General features: G+C 43.4%; 1 pseudogene; it reads left to right on the forward strand.

Annotated features, from left to right (window-relative positions):
* The first annotated feature begins 16,962 nt into the window (after positions 1 to 16,962).
* Positions 16,963 to 18,055, forward strand: LOC140710178 (large ribosomal subunit protein eL34-like; annotated as a pseudogene).
* Position 18,056: the final 1 nt, after the last annotated feature.

The raw sequence follows: 18,056 nt of genomic DNA on the forward strand, positions 1-18,056 counted from the left end.
TAGCAAGAACCCCAACTCCTTCTATCTAGCCACCCTCAATATCCTAACTGGTTCCTCGTCCTCCACCACCCTCCAGGTGATGTCTGTTCACCCTGGCCTGTCTTCAGCAAGAATCTGTTAGTTAGGTTTAGCCGGAATCACCCTTACTTTGATGTTTCCTATTAGTAATTTTCCATCCACTGACCCCACCCTGCTCCTTGACTACAAATACCCACCTGCCCATGCTGTGTTTGGAGTTGAGCCCAGCATTTCTCTCCCACTACAAGACCTGATGCCATGGGCTCTATACCTATCACGAGGGTCCTAAATGAAGTCTTCCTTGCCGTGCTTTAACAGTTATCACTTGGCCGGGCACGGTGACTCATGCCTGTAATCCCAGTACTTTGGGAGGCCGAGATGGGCAGATCACCTGAAGTCAGGAGTTCGAGACAAGGCTGACCAACATGGCGAAACTCCGTCTCTACTAAAAATACAAAAAATTAGCCAGGCATGGTGGAGGGCACCTGTAATCCCAGCTACTCCAGAGGCTGAGGCAGGAGAATTGCTTGAATCTGGCAGATGGAGGCTACAGTGAGCTGAGATCATAGCATTGCACTCCAGCCTGGGCAACAAGAGCGAAATTCCAACTCAAACAACAACAACAACAACAACAACAACAACAACGTAATACTGAGTCATTTTTTTCTTTAACATGACCCAGCACAGCCACCTTCTGGGACACGGCCTCTCTGCCCTTTCCCAGGTGTGCTTGGGTGACTCCTGCCTGAGTGAGGTCATCATGCCTGTGTGCTGTGCCCTCAACCACTCAAGGTTCCTGAGGGTGCCTCCTCGCTGGTAAATAAACTGGGGTGCATTGATTCAAAGGAAACCTAGACCCCAACAGAAAAAATCTGTGGCTCTAAATAACATAGAAAGAGGTCCCTCAAGATGTTGTGAAATGGAAAAAGCAAACTGCCCAACAGGATGTATACTAAAAGCACATCTGTATGATTTAAAAAAGGATCTATACTGACTATATATGTATATGTTTGCATATGTATAGAAAAAAATATCAGGGAAGGACATATAAGAAACCCAATTCTGGGACAGGCATGATGTCTCATGCCTGTAATCTCAACACTTTGGGAGGCCAAGGTGTGAGGATCCCTTGAGCCCAAGAGTTCAAGACCAGCCTAGGCAACATTGGGAGATCCTGTCTCTACAAAAAAAAAAAAATTTTATTAGCCAGGTGTGGTGGCACAGCCTTGTAGTCCTAGCTACTGGGGAGGCTGAGGCAGGAGGATTGCTTGAGCCTGGGAGGTTGAGGCAGCAGTGAGCCACGATCATGCCTGGGTGACAGAACAAGACCTTGCCTTGAAAAATAAATAAATAAATAAATAAATAAATAAATAAATAAATAAATAAATAAGTAGAAACTCAATCCTGGGAAGCGGGACTGGGAAGTTAGGGTAGGGAAGAGGAATTTTACTTTTCACCCTTATACCTTTCAGTGCTGTGTTAATCTTTTATTTTATTTTTTTCCACAAATATGTATTATTTTGTGATAATTAAAAAGTAAGGCTGGGAGTGGTGGCTCATGCCTGTAATCCCAGCACTTTGGGAGGTGGAGGCGGGCGGATCACAGGTCAGGTGGTCGAGACCATCTTGGCTAACACGGTGAAACCCCGTCTCCACTAAAAATACAAAAAAAGTTAGCTGGGCGAGGTGGCGGGCGCCTGTAGTCCCGGCTACTCAGGAGGCTGAGGCAGGAGAATGGCGTGAACCCAGGAGGCAGAGCTTGCAGTGAGCCGAGATCGCGCCACTGTACTCTAGCCTGGGCGACAGAGCAAAACTCTGTCTCAAAAAAACAACAACAACAATAATAATAATAATAAAATAAAAAAGTAAATATATTATTAGAAAAGAAGTTAATAAGAAATAAAGGATTTTTTTTTTTTTTTTTTTTTGAGACGGAGTCTCGCTCTGTCGCCCAGGCTGGAGTGCAGTGGTGCGATCTCAGCTCACTGCAAGCTCCGCCTCCCAGGCTCAAGCGGTCCTCCCACCTCAGCCTCTTGAGTAACTGGAGCTACAGACATGAGCCACCATAGCTGGCTAATTTTTGTGTGTTTGTATGTGTGTGTGTGTGTGTGTGTGTGTGTGTATATATATATATATATATTTTTTTTTGTGAAGACAAGGTTTCACCATGTTGCCCAGGCTGGTTTCGAACTCCTGAGTTCAAGTGATCCTCCTGCCTCAACCTTCCAACATGCTGGGATTACAGGCGTGAGCCACCAAGCCTGACTGGGTATTTCCTTATTAATAATTAATGTTAATCATTAATATTTATATGATATTATTATTTGATTACGGTTGTAGAACATATATTTTATTTTTATTAAAATACATTATATATTAAAATATATTAAGTATAATTAATATTAAGGATTAATAAATTACATAAGGAATAAAAATTATATAAGAAAATATTGCCTTATCCCCTGCTTGTCTGCCTTTTGACTGATGCGTGCTGCATGTACTATGAGCCTCTCACCTGTTCTGCACCTAATACAACAGCCATCATAGCCCTGCTTCCCAGACAACTTAAAAAGTTGTTTTGTTTTAGATAGATGTAGCCTGGCACACATGCCTGTGCTATGAGGAAGAGCATGGCTGGCCTGCTCTCTTGGTACTTATTATAAGGTCCTTCTTACTGGGGGTTTTATTCGATTATCACCTTTATGTCTGTTGCAGCCAGAATCCTGCTGTGTGACACCTGGGAATCCATCACCCTAGTCCCTGCTCTGGGGTTTGCACACCACATTTTCCTGGGTGTCAGGACTTCCTGGTGCTTGAAGATATGCAGTGAGACAGGGCTGTTTCTGACTTTTCAGAGTTCCTGCCTCTGACGCCTTGCATAGCAGCCCCCCGGACCCAGTGTTCTCAACAGTGGGGGATCTCTCCTCAGAGGAGAAAAGGCTTAGGCCTGGAGATGATGGGCCTGGTGATTGCTGGGTGGGGCAGGGGATGCCAGATGTCCTGCAATGCACAGATCAGTTCACTCAACATCCCTCGTCTCTGGACAGTTATGGCGACAAAAACACAATCTATAATTATCTGAGCCTAGAACCTGCGTTTTTATAAATAAACACAGTGCATTTGTGCATGGTGTTAACATACGCTAAATTTTTCAAGAAAGTATCTACTATAGAAACTAATTTGTTTCTCAAGGGTTTTTTGAAATTTAAAAGATCACATCACCCACAGAGAAGCTGGTATCCATCTGCATTTGCAGCAGATATATTCAGGGTGGTTCCATAGATAGGTTCAAACCCCTGACCATTTCATGATCACCCTAGGAGTCATGTACAAACATTCACAGTTTTGTTATTAGTCATTTTCCCTGTAATTTCTCCTTTATATTACAATTAGGATATTTACAAATTCATTGGGTAGATATGTTGTTTTACCTATGAATTTCTTTCAGATGGTAAAAGGGATATTAACAACTGTGTGTTTAACAAAGAGGCTTTGGGTCTGATAGGGCTGAGATCCATGGCGCTCAGGCCTTAGGGTACATTAGAACAGAGACCACCCCAATCATCCTGCACCAGGAATATACGGTAGGTGCTCAATAAATGTTTGTTAAATGAATAACTTCATTAGGAAAATCTTTCCAAGAAATTAGCACCAGCCCTTTGCACTAAGTGACCAATACATATTTCTTTTTTCTTTTTCTCTCTCTCTCTTTTTTTTTTTTTTTTTTGAGACAGGGTCTTTCTCTGTCACCCGAGCTGAAGTGCAGTGGTGCGATCATGGCTCACTGCAGCCTCAACTTCCTGGGCTCAAGCGATCCTCCCACCTCAGGCTCTTGAGTAGCTGAGACTACAGGCGCATGCCACCATGCACAGCTCATTTTTTGTATTTTTTGTAGAAATGGGGTTTTGCCATATTGCCCAGGTTGGTCTCGAATTCCTGGGTTCAAGTGATCCGCCCACCTCAGCCTCCCAAAGTGCTAGGATTACAGGTGTGAACCATTGTGCCCAGTTACATAATTTTGAAATGGGTGAGATGGTTGAGCTTTCGGCAGAAGAGGAAAGCTGCAAAAGATAGGTTTAAGATAACCTTGTCACCTAACCTGCCCTTCAGGGATTGTAGGAACACTTGAGGGGATGATGCAGTAAATTTAATTCAGGAAATATTCTCTGAAGGGAAATAAAGCTAAGAAGAAATGCTTCTGACCTTTATATTAGATTTATTCACCCACTGAACAAATGTTTGCTCAATATTTACTATGTGTCAGGCACTAGGAGGCATAGCAGCTATGGTAGCAACAGGTGCTGTGGCTAAAAAAATCCTACAATAGGCTTTGAGAAAAAGATGATTTTTAAAAAATGAAAGTATGGGCTGGGTGCGGTGGCCCATGCCTGTAATCCCGGCACATTGGAAGGCCGAGGCGGGTGGATAACCTGAGGTCAGGAGTTCAAGAGCAGCTTGGCCAACATGGTGAAACCTCGTCTCTACTAAAAATACAATAATTAGCGGGGCGTGGTGGTGGGCACCTATAGTCCCCACTACCTGGGAGGCTGAGGCAGGAGAATCGCTTGAACCCAGGAGGCGGAGATTGCAGTGAGCCAAGATTGCACCATTGCACTCCAGCCAGGGCAACAGAGCAAAACTCTGTCTCAAAAAAAAAAAAAAAAAAAAAAATACAAGTATGTACACAATATAAATATTTTTGAAATTAGCCATAATCTTCCTTCCCAGTTAATTCTCAGTGACATTTAAAAAATAATGCATGTGGAAGATTGGAAAATTCAAACAGTATAGAAAGTAGGAAATGAAAGGTTAAATCTCATTCATCTATATCCCATATATTTTATTTTTTTAATCTACATAAATATTTCAATCCAAAAGATCCCTACTATATGGCTGGGCATGGTGTCTTACGTCTGTAATCCCAGCACTTTGGGAGGCTGAGTAGGGAGGATCTCTTGAGACCAGGAGTTGGAGATCAACCTGAGCAACATGGTAAGACCTTGTCTCTACTAAAAATTTAAAAATTAGCCAGACATAGTGGCACACACCTATGGTCCCAGCTACTCCAAAGGCTGAGGGAGAAGGATTGCTTGAGGCTGGGAGGTCAAGGCTGCAGTGAGCTGTGGTTGCACCACTGCATACCAGCCTGGGCGACAGACAGAGAGAGAAAGAGACTCTGTCTCAAAAATAAAATAAAATAAAATAAAGAGAAGAAAAAGGAAGGGAAAGAAAACAAAAGAAAAAAGAACCATACTATAAACACGGCTCTGCACCTTGCTTTTGTAACACAGTAATATATTTTTGAGATCTTTCCATTTTACGGCATGCTTGTTAACAGATACTCCACTGAATGGATGTACCATAATGTATGTCACTTGTGCCTTATTGATGGGGACTCGACAGTGTCTCTATCCCGTGCACACTTTTGAGAGCTCTCTGCACTCCTCGCCAAGACACTGGATTTAAATCTTGCTTTCCCCTGGCCAGCCCCAAGCAAAGAGATGGGAGAAGGGCTTTGTTTCTCAAACAGCAACCTCTGCTGGGCCAGGCCAAGAAAGCACCCCACTAGGAAATAATAGTGTTAACAGAACCTGTGTTAATAGAAGCTTTCTGGTGGCAAAATTCTATCTAAATTTTTTTCTTTATATTATTCTGTGTTAACAAAATTTTTCCACAACAAACATGTACTTTTACAGTAAAAAAGAAAAACACCTAGATTTTATCTTGAATAGTTTTTTGGCAGCTAGAAATGCCTTTTCCTTCTTGTGCAGTGTTCCCTTGAGTGGTTTACCTACAGCAACCTGGATGTGGAGTGGGAGCTGGGATTTCTGCCTGTGTTCTGGCATCTGGTGACAGGATCTTTCTTATCCCCTTGTTGACTCAGGACTCTGGGAGGGTTTTATAAAAATAGCAATAATTAAATAGCTGACACTTACAGAGAATTAACTGTGCCAGTTACTATTCTAAGTGTGGTTATATGTGTTAACATACACAACATTCTGTTTAGGTACTATTACTATTGTTCCACTTTGCAGACATAGCAACTGAGGCATAGTGTGGTTATGCAACATGCCCAAGATTACACAGCTAGTATAGTGTAGAACTGGCTCCAAAATTGTGCAAACCAGCTCTAGATTCTACTCTGCTTAGCACTGCCCTCTCTCACCTCTCTGTTGAGTAATGTTCTTTTATAATAGATCTCCCTGATCCTTTGTTTCCCCACCCATAAACATCTACTTCAAGAAAAATTTGAGAAATAAGACCAAATAGATAAAGTATGTAGGGCATAGTGTATGTGAAATACATTAATTTTGGGAGGCCAAAGCGGGAGGATCGCTTGAGCCCAGAAGTTGGAGACCAGTCTGGGCAACATAGGGAGACCCCACCACTACAAAAAAAAATTAAAATTTTTCTGAGTATGGTGGCACATGCCTGTGGTCTCAGCTTCTTGGGAAGCTGAGGCAGGAAGATGACTTGAACCCAGGAGATGGGGGCTGCAGTAAGCTGTGACAGTGCCACTGCACTCCAGTCTGAACAACAAAGCAAGACCCTGTCGAAAAAGAAGAAGGAGAAGAAGAAGAAGAGAAGGAGGAGGAGGAGGAAAGAAAAGAAAAGAGGAAAGAAAAAGAGGAAGGTGAAGAGGAAGAAGAAGAAGGAGAAAGAGGAGGAGGAGAAGAAGAAAGAAGAAGAAGAAAAGATAAAAAAAAGAAAAAAATTAACTAACCATTATTAATATCCTGGGAGATCCCACTGAGAGGGATGGGGGTTTGGGAAGTGTGCTACATATGGACCTTGGCCTTCCAAGGATATACCCTTGAAGAATGCTCTTGATCAGATCTATGGAGGGAAAATGATGGATTTCACGTCACATGTGAGCAAGATGCATGAGGCAAAGACCAGCCAGGGCTGGAGGCGCTGCTAGACCTTCAGGATGGAATCAGGACACATGTCAGGTTCTAGAGGAATGAAATCATGTCTATGCAAAAATTTGTACGTACATGTTCATAGCAGTTTAATTTGTATTAGCCCAGAATTTGAAGAAATCTGAAAGTCTATCTACAGGTAAATAGATAACATGCACCCTATGCACGTTGCTTAACCTCTGTAATTTAGTTTCCTTTTTTTTTTTTTTTTTGGTACAGACAAGGTTTCACTATGTTGCCAAAGCTGGTCTCCAACTCTTGGCCTCAAGCTATCATCCATCTCAGAACTCCGAAGTGCTGAGATTACAGGTGTGAGAGACACCATGCCTAGTTTCCTAATTTTTATTTTATGTTTTAATCGAACTGAACCTGGAGCTTCCTTATTCTTAAGTGGGGACAGACTGGGCATGGTGACTCATGCCTGTAATCCCAACACTTTGGGAAGCCGAGGCAGGCAGATCACGAGAGGTCAGGAGTTCGAGACCAGCCTGGCCAATACAGTGAAACCTCACCTCTACTAAAAAAATACAAAAATTAGCCGGGCGTGGTGGCAGACACCTGTAATCCCAACTACTTGGGAGGTTGAGGCAGGAGAATCGCTTGAACCTGGGAGGTGGAGGTTGCAGTGAGCCGAGACTACGCCACTGCACTCCAGCCTGGGTGACAGAGCAAGACTCCATCTCAAAATAAATAAATAAATAGGGACAATGATTCTTCAACAGCTATTGTAAGCTAACATGAGACAATGTATATAAAGAGTTTAGCCTAGTTCATGGCACTTTTGAGGTGTTTGGTAGCTATTACGGGCACTCTTTAATGGTCAGTTCTAATAGTTAGAAAGCTATTGAGATGACATCGGTTTCCTATAACTTCCTGGTATTGCTAAGCCAGGAATTCTGCATACTGTTTCAGTAATTCCGCAAACTTTTTTTTTTTTTTTTTTTTTTAAGAGATGGAGTCTTGCTCTGTTGCCCAGGCTGGAGTGCAGTAGCATGATCTCAGCCCACTGCAACCTCCACTTCCTGGGTTCAAGTGGATTCTCCTGCCTCAGCCTCCCTAGTAGCTGGGATTACAGGCGCATGCCATCATGCCTGGCTAATTTTTGTAATTTTTTTTAGTAGAGATGGGGTTTTGACATGTTGGCCAAGGTAGTCTCAAACTCCTGACCTTAAATGATCCACCTGCCTCGGCCTCCCAAAGTGCTGGGATTACAGGTGTGAGCCCTCGTGCCCAGCCTGTTCAACAAACACTGATTGGGCATCTCCTGTGTGCCAGGAACTGGGCCAGGTCTGTGAGCACAACCGAATATAAAAGAAGACCAGCTTCTGTTTACATGAGAGTCATTGGGATAACTATAGCCACCATGGATTCCTTGACATATCTCATTCTTAGGTTCAACCTCCTTCTCCCAGATCCTTTTACTGCACCTCTCACATCTTTTCGTTTGTTGATTTTTTTTTTTTTTTTTTTTTTGAGACGGAGTCTTGCTCTGTCGCCCAGGCTGGAATGCAGTGGCCGGATCTCAGCTCACTGCAAGCTCTGCCTCCCAGGTTCACGCCATTCTCCTGCCTCAGCCTCCTGAGTAGCTGGGACTACAGGCGCCCGCCACCTCGCCAGGCTAGTTTTTTGTATTTTTTTTTTTTTTTAGTAGAGACGGGGTTTCACCAGGTTAGCCAGGATGGTCTCGATCTCCTGACCTTGTGATCCGCCCGTCTCAGCCTCCCAAAGTGCTGGGATTACAGGCTTGAGCCACCGCGCCCGGCCTTGTTTGTTGATTTTAATTAAGTCTCAAAAATACCCCTCGTCCAGGAAGCCTTTGCAAAGTGCAATTATTGTAGCCCCTTCCTGATCATCCTTTCAGCACATGGGGACCCAGTTCCCGCTCTTCCTATTGGTGTGCACTTGCCAATTTTATTTTCTTTTTTGAGATGGAGTCTCACTCTGTTGCCCAGGCTGGAGTGCAGTGGCACGATCTTGGCTCACTGCAGTCTCCTGCCTCGGCCTCCTGAGTAGCTGCGATTACAGGTGTATGCCACTCCAGCTAGCTAATTTTGTATTTTTAGTAGCGATGGGGTTTCACCGTGTTGCCCAGGCTGGTCTCGAACTCCTGACCTCAAGTGATCTGCCCGCCTTGGCCTCCCAAAGCGCTGGGATTACAGGTGTGAGCCACCACACCTGGCCTGTTATATTATTGTTGCTAGTATTATTTAACTTCGTGACACAGCTCTGTACTCATTTTTCTTCCTACGTTTTTTGACTGCATACTCTTTGGTCTCCATATAAGTTCATAATTTGTCTATAGAGAGAATAGAAAGATAATTCAGTCTTTCCTCCAGCACGGCTGACTGCACCTTGGCTTTTTTATTGATCATTTAGAAAAGTTTCATTCTCTACAGTATACTGCCTGGGGCAGACCTGCCCAAAGCCCCAGGTTTGCCCCAGCTCTGCAGCTCCCAGGCGGGGCCTCAGCGGCCTCCTCTTCCCCGCCAGCCCCATCCCATCTCTCTGACAGGAGGTGGAAACGGGACTGGCAGCCCCATAAGCACTGAGCGGCTGGGGCAGCGCTACCGCCTCCGGCCAGCAGGTGGAGCCGAAGGGCCCTGAAGCTTAAGCCTCGGTCTCTCAGCATCTTTTGATCTCGGAATCAGAGGTGTCCTTTCCCAAACTTTCACATTTTCTTGCTGTAATTGGAGGATATTTTTTCATATTAATTATCATTATTATTACTATATGAATGTTAGTTTGCAAGACAAGTGGAAGAACGTTCCCAACATTGTCAATGTTATGGGATTATGGGAGACTGGTTTTTTGTTTTTTTTTTTGAGACAGAGTCTCGCTCTGTCTCCCAGGCTGGAGTGCAGTGACCCGATCTCGGCTCACTACAACCTCCGCGTCCTGGGTTCAAGCGATTCTCCTGCCTCAGCCTCCTGAGTAGCTGGGACTACAGGCGTCCGCCATCACTCCCGGCTAATTTTTGTATTTTTAGTAGAGATGGGGTTTCACCATGTTGCCCAGGCTGGTCTCGAACCCCTGATCTCAGGTGATCCGCCAGCCTCGGCCTCCCAAACTGCTGGGATTACAGGCGTGAGCCACCGTGCCCGGCCAGAGACTTGTTTCTTAAAAAACAAATTGCTGTAAGTATTTGATTTTTCTTTTTTTTTTTTTTTTTTTGAGACGGAGCCTTGCTCTGTCGCCCAGGCTGGAGTGCAGTGGCGTGATCTCAGTTCATTGCAACCTCTGCCTCCCGGGTTCAAGCAATTCTCCTGCCTCAGCCACCCAAGTAGCTCGGACTTCAAGCATGCACCACCATGACAGGCTAATTTTTGTATTTTTAGTAGTGACGGGGTTTCGCCATGTTGGCCAGGCTGGTCTCAAACTCCTGACCTCAAGTGATCTGCCCACCAGTATTTGATTTTTTTTGTTGTTAGAATCATCTTTACTTTTGGATCTGAAAAAAAATATGTATAATTTCATAATGGACAGTGGTCCTTAAGAGTGTTTTGGGGCTGTGCACAGTGGCTCATGCCTGTAATCCCAGCACTTTGGGAGACCGAAGTGGGTGGATTGCTTGAGCCCAGGAATTCGAGCCCAGCCTGGGTGACATAGCAAAATCCTGTCTCTACAAAAAATACAAAAAAATTTAGCCAGGCATGTGTGCCTGTGATCCCAGTTACCTGGGAGGCTGAAGTGGGAGAATCACCTGAGCCCAGGGAAGTCAAGGCTGCAATGAGCTGTGATTATACCACTGTACTCCAGCCTGGGCAACAGAGTGAGACCTTGTCTCAAAAAAAAAAAAAAAAAAGTGTTTTGGACATGAAGACCAGAGAGAAATAATGATAGCAAACTATAAAAACTATATCTTATCTATTTATCATATTTTAAAGTTTCTAGAGAATTTTCACAGAGATAAATTAACTCAGATCTATCAACATCATGTGATGAAACCAGGGCAGAAACAGTTTCTACTTTTTACAGATAAAGACACAGAGGTCCAAAAAGTGGGTCTCAGATTGCCACAGTTAAATGTAATGGACTCCCATTCCCTCACCTACTCTGGATGGCTCTGCTGGCTCTACTGACAGAACTGCTGATCTCCTCTTTCTTGTCATCTCCCTACCCTGCTCCTCTTCCGGATCTCATTATCTTCACCTGGACTGTAACGGGAGCCTCCATTCTGAGTTCCCTGCTACCAGCCTCTCCTTCATGACATTCCCTTGCATAAAATCTTTCACTGGCTCCCCACCACCTACAGGACCACTGTGGGCCAATCTTTCTAGGCCCTGCATACCTGGCCCCTGCCGGCCTCCCCAGGCTCATCTCCTGTCTCTCCGCCCTTGCACTAAATGCTCCAGCCAGGGCTAACTAAACATGCCAGGCTCTCTTAGACCTCAGGGCATTAGCAGATGGTATTCCTTCTGCCTATCCGATTGTTTCCACATCCTTCAGATGTAAAGGAGCACGGGGACCAATCAAATAATTCTATCCTCTGTGGAAGCCATCTGCAAACCTTCCAGACAGTGTGCATTCCTCTTCTATCTTAGGGAGTCACGAATGCCTACAGTGGTGCTGTAGACAGAATGTTTATCTCTTCCTAAAATGTGTATGTTGAAACCTAATCTCTAGTGTGTTGGTATAGGAGGTGGGGCCCTTGGGAGGTTATTAGGTCATGAGGGGAGAGCCCTCATGAATGTGATTAGAGCCCTTATAAAAGAGACCCCAGGTAAGAAAAAAATAAAATAAAATAAATAAAATAAAAGAGACCCCAGGCCACGTATGGTGGCTCACAACTGTAATCCCAATACTTTGGGAGGCTGAGGCAGGTGGATCACTTGAGTTTAGGAGTTCAAGATGAGCTTGAGAAACCCCATCTTTACAAAAAAAAAAAAAAAATACAAAAAATAGCCAGGTGTGGTGGAGTGTGTCTGTAGTCTCAGCTATTCAGGAGGTTGAGGTGGGAGGATCACCTGAGCCTGGGATCTCACCTGAGTGAGATCATGCCACTGCACTCCAGCCTGGGTGACAGAATGAGACCCTGTCTCCAAAATAAAAGAGACCCCAGAGAGCTCCTTTGTCCCTTCTACTATGTGAGGACTCAGCCAGAGGACGGCCATCTATAAACTAGGAAGCAGGACTTCACCAGACACTGAATCTGCTGGAGCCTTGATCTGGGACTTCTCAGCCTCTTCAATGGTGAGCAATAAATTTCTGTTGTTTTTAAGCTACCTAGTAAATGGTATTTTGTTATAGCAATTCGAGCAGACTAAGACAGTGGTCAGGCAAGTAACAATATAAATTGATAGAGAGCTGTATAGGATGATAAACCAATTTTTTTTTTTTTTTTTTTTGAGACAGAGTTTTGTTCTTATCGCCCAGGTTGGAATGCAGTGGCGCGATCTGGGCTCACTCCAACCTCCGCCTCCCACGTTCAAGTGATTCTCCTGCCTCAGCATCCTGAGTAGCTGGGACTACAGGCACACACCACCACACCTGGCTAATTTTTGTATTTTCAGTAGAGACAGGGTTTCGCCATGTTGGCCAGGCTGGTCTCGAACTCCTGACCTTAGGTGATCTGCCTGCCGGGGCCTCCCAAAGTGCTGGGATTATAGGTGTGAGCCACTGCGCCCAGCCGATAAACTGATTTTTATCATTTTATATAAAACCAAATATAGGTCCATGATAGATAGCATGGACAGTGTCTGTCACTATGGGCTGGGGGACTATTGAGAACTTGAGCGCACATGTCTCTCCTGAAGAAGGCGTTCTCTACACAACTCCACCTCACTGTTGTCAAGCACCAATGTCAGGCCCACAGTTGCCAGATTTCTTAGTTTTTTAAGGTAAGTCATAAATCTGGATTTTTACATTAAAATTCCAGATTTTAAAATTCTAGCAATCAATTCAAATTTAAAGCATTATACGGGCTAATTCTTCCAAGCCAAATAAAAGATACTAGTGGGTCGGGTTTATCTTGGGAGCTCTGAGTGTGCAAACTCTCTTTTACATTGTAAGGGAACATTGTATAGAATAGTGGACAAAATTTACTAAAGGCTCAGTATGTGTCAGGGTAGTCCTTTTTGCTATGTTGCCCAGGCTGGAGTATAGTGGCACGATCATAGTTCACTATAACCTCAAATATCCACTTACCTCAGCCTCCTGAGTAGCTAGGACTACAAGTGTGCACCACCACATCTGGCTAATTTTTAAAAATTTTTGAAAAGACAGAGTCTTGCTGTGTTGCCCATGCTGGTCTCGAACTCCTGGCCTCCAGTGATCCTCCCACCTTGGCCTCCCAAAGTGCTGGGTTTATAGGTGTGAGCCACTGTGCCTAGCCTCAAACAGGTCCTTTTCTATCTGCTTTACATGTACAGTATTCATAGATTCAGTCCTCTGAACAGCCTAAGAGGGAGATAGTATTATTATTTCCATTTTATAAAGGAGGAAGCAGAAGTACAGTAACCGGCTCAAGGTCACGAGTTTGAGTTAGTAAGTAAAATTCCAGCACTGGAAGCCTGGCCCTAATTTGGTGCTTCTGCCACAGTCTCACCTACTGGACCACAAACACCTTGGGTATAGACACCACAGCGCTCACCTTTATATTCTAAAATACCTGGTATACGGCCAGGCATGGTGGCTCATGCCTGTAATCCCTTTGGGAGGCCAAGGTGGGTAGATCACAAGGTCAGGAGTTCGAGACCAGCTTGGCCAAGATAGTGAAACCCCGTCTCTACTAAAAATACAAAAATTAGCTGAGCATGGTGGTGCACACCTATAGTCCCAGCTACTCAAAAGGCTGAGGCAGGAGAATCGCTTAAACCTGGGGGGCGGAGGTTGTGGTGAGCCAAGATCATGCCACTGCACTCCAGCCTGGACAACAGAGCAAGATTCTGTCTCAAAAAAATAAAAATAAAAAATAAAATGAAATGAAACAAAATACTTGGTATACAAGGCACTCCTTACAAGTATGTTGAGCTGAACTGATATTGTATGTAATAGTGTAATTACACCTTCATTCATTCACTCAATAAAACATTCTGAGTGCCTACTATGTTTCCTATCCTGTGCTAGGGACTGTGGAAGCGAGCAAAAGTCCTTTCTCTCTAAGTGCTTGCAGTCAGGAGTACAAAATAATTTTCACTACTAAAGGGTACTGCATTACTAAATAAGACTAACTGCAAAACTTTACTGAGTATTGATTATTAGTTCACCAGAAAGAGGAGGAAACAAAAAGTTGAACTCAGTCCCTATCTACTGATCCATGATATTTACAGAAAAGATGAAAATATGTGGAGAGAACAAATGGAAAGTCTAAATTTCAGAAAGCATTTCAGAAATGGTAAACACTTCATCTGGAAAATTATTGAATGGAATGGAGCTTAAGAAATTCACACAGCAAAGTTGGCGGATTGGAAAGTATCCTTTTTTTGGCCGGGTGCGGTGGCTCATGCCTGGAATCCCAGCACTTTGGGAGGCCAAGGCAGGCAGATCACCTGAGATCAGGGGTTCGAGACCAGCCTGGGCAACATGGTGAAACCCCATCTCTACTAAAAACACAAAAATTAGCTGGGCATGGTGGTGCATTCCTGTAATCCCAGCTACTCAGGAGGCTGAGTCAAGAGAATTGCTTGAACCCTGGAGGTGGAGGTTGCAGTGAGCCAAGATCGCGCCACTGCACTCCAGCCTGGGCGACAGAGTGAGATTCCATCTCAAAAAAAAACTATCCTTTTTTTTTTTTTTTTTTTTTTTAAATGAAAGCAAGTTTATTAAGAAAGTAAAGGAATAAAAGAACAGGTACACCATAGGCAGAACACCCAAAAGTATCCTCTTTTATAAAAGAACAGACATGGAAAAGATATTTGAAAGGTTTCAAAAATACACCTTTTTGATCAATCTGTGTGCCTCCTCACATATAGAAGACAGGGATATAGAAAAACAGGTAGTTGGCCAGGCACGGTGGCTCACACCTGTAATCCCAGCACTTTGGGAGGCTGAGGTGGGCGGATCATGAGGTCAGGAGATCGAGACCATCCTGGTTAACATGGTGAAACCCCATTTCTACTAAAAATACAAAAAATTAGCCAGGCGAGGTGGCGGGCACCTGTAGTCCCAGCTACTCGGAAGGCTGAGGTAGGAGAATGGCGTGAATCCGGGAGGCGGAGCTTGAAGTGAGCTGAGATCGCCCCACTGCACTCCAGCCTGGGCTACAGAGCGAGACTCTATCTCAAAAAAAAAAAAAAAAGAAAAAAAAGAAAAACAGGTAGTTGCACTGAACTGTTTATGTAAGTTAGATTCTATTGTGACAAGTGCATTATAACAAAGATCTATTGAAAAGCCTTGGGGGAGGAATTACAAAACAGTAATTGATGTCTGTTATCTTATGGTAATGGTTATATAGTTATATGGCTGTGCCAAAACTCGTCATATTGTAAACTTTAATATTTGCAGTTTATTATACAACAATTACACTCAATAAAGCATGGGAAAAACACGTTTCCTAGCCTTGCTATTCAAAGTGTGGTCTGTAGACAGCAGCATCGGCATCACCAGAAAGCTTATGAGAAGTGTATTCTCTCAGGCCTCCATCCATACCTACTGAGTCAGAATCTGCAGTTTAATAAGACATTCAGGTGAGCCTGTCTGGAATTCATCTCCCACAGTGAACTGTAAAGGGAAGTTATATTCTCTAATTATTTCATTTTTTAGAAACAGGGTCTCATTCTGTCGCCCAGGCTGGAGTGCAGTGACACCATCAGGGCTTACTGCAGCCTTGACCTCCCAGGCTCAAGTGATCCCTCCACCTCAGCCTCCCAAGTAGTTGGACCCTAGGTGCATGCCACCATGCCCAGCTAATTTTTTATTTTTTGTAGAGACAGGGTCTTCCTATGCTGCCCAGGCTGTTCTCAAACTCCTGGGCTCAAACAATCCTTCTGCCTCAGCCTCCCAAAGCGCTGGGATTACAGGCATAACGCACTGTGCCAAACCCTAATGTTTTTAGTCATTAAGGGCAACCACCTACACAATGGCCCTTGACGGTTCTATAAGCAAGAGGTTCAGATGCTCGGTCTGGAGGATGTTTGGGTTTTCCAAGCATATTCAATATGTTAAGTTACAAAACAATAAAAAAGTCCATATAATTTTTTTAATGTATGTCTTTTTTTGAGACAGGGTCTCACTCCATCACCCAGGCTGGAGCACAGTGGTGCCATCTTGGCTCACTGCAACCTCCACCTCTCAGGTTCAAGCAATTCTCCTGCTCAGCCTCCTGAGTAGCTGGGATTACAGGTGCCTACCACCACGCCCAGCTAATTTTTGTATAAAAAGTCCACATAATTAATTAATTAATTAGCATATTTTACCTACCTTCCTAGGTGTATTCTATAGGTTTTAATAATTATTGTATACTTTTTTTTAATAACCTTTTTTTTTCTGATTACAAAAGAAATACTTATTGTGAAAACTTGGAAAACAGAATCTATCATTTCATGAAGAAGGGTTGTATTTACCCTACTCATTATCATCCCAACGGTTACTGAATGTTAAAAGGTAGGACACTGAGCTAAACACAAGGGAATATATTTATAACATTTTGAAGGTTAGGCACATAATATGCATATTTTTAAGCTAATAAAAGCTAAATATAAAGAGCCAAGCTAAGTGGGAAGAACACAGACCTTAGAGCAGTAGAATTAGTTTTTAGTCCCCTACAGCTAGAAGTGGGTTTACCATAAAGTTAATGAAGCTCAAGCTTCAGGGCCCCTTGCTTACACAGGCCCCTCCCAAGGCCCTTAGAGTGGCCTTAGCAGTATACGCTTCTGTAAGTTTTGAGAGTAGGATATTCAAGACCTCTGTCTTCATTTCTAACTTCCTTTCATCATCCTCCTCTGGTTAGGAGCTACTGAAATGGCTATAGGCTTTGTGGGGGATTTGGCTAGGGAATGAATAGGGATACATTTAATATCCCTATGAATAGGGATTATGTATCCCATACATTTAATGAATAGGGATACATTTAAATGAATAGGGATACATTTAATTTGGAGTTAGTGGCACGCATTTAAGTGGTTTGCAGTCACTTCTGCATGTTGTTAAATTTTTGTTCACTGTGGGTGTACGAATGGCTTTTTGGAATATACCTACTGCCCATTATGTCAATTTAGCCAGCACCATGTCACAAAAGTGCAAGGCCAGAAGGGGAAGGAGTCCTATGTTGCCTGACACAGGAAGTACTTGGGTAGTGGAGGAGAAACAAGGTTTGAAAGAAAAGAAAGAGCTAGTAAAATTCTTCCATTGCTTTTCCTTCTCTGGGGACATTGCCTATAGGCACACAGAATGGTCCAGCGTTTGACATACTGTTGTAGGCTTTTCTACAATACAGCTTCTAACAAAACTAGGCTGTCCTGAACCCCTGGTAACAGAATTGCTTACCTTTATACCAAGAAGGCTGGGAAAGCACCAAAATCTACTGTGGTGTGTTCCCAAGCAGACTTCAAGGGGTTTGTGCTGTAAGACCCAAAGTTCTTAAGAGATTGTCCAAAACAAGAAAAACTGTCAGCAGGGCCTATGGTGGTTCCATATGTGTTATATGTGTTCGTGACCGGATCAAGCACGTTTTCCTTATCGAGGAAAAGAAAATCATTGTAAGAGTGTTGAAGGCACAAGCACAGAGTCAGAAAGCTAAACAAAAAATGAAGGTTTTTTGAGTAATTAAAATTAGAAGACTTAAAAAAATGCTTCCAGCCATCAGAAGTGAAAAATTATGAGGGATCAATTTTCTCAAAGCCTAATCAAAATGAAGGTTCTCACTCACTGAGAATCTAAGTCATATCTGCAATTATAACTGCACCATACTTCTGTTTTTATGTGAATCATGCAAAAGGGAATAGATTAGAATCCCTATGTTTATGGGACATAAACTTATAGTTGTACTACAGTGAGTCTGTCTGTATGTGAAGTTATATGTCTTATTCACCGTAATGGATCAGATGCTGTCTGAATGTAGCATACAAATCTTGTCCTGAAAAAACTCTCTAGGGCTTCAGAGAATAACTGAAGGGGTGAATAAGCCATTTCAGTACCTCCTAACCAGAGGAGGATGATGAAGGGAAGTTAGAAACGAAG

This window comes from Chlorocebus sabaeus, chromosome 25 (genome assembly GCF_047675955.1).
Source record: "Chlorocebus sabaeus isolate Y175 chromosome 25, mChlSab1.0.hap1, whole genome shotgun sequence".
Taxonomy (NCBI): Eukaryota; Metazoa; Chordata; class Mammalia; order Primates; family Cercopithecidae; genus Chlorocebus; species Chlorocebus sabaeus.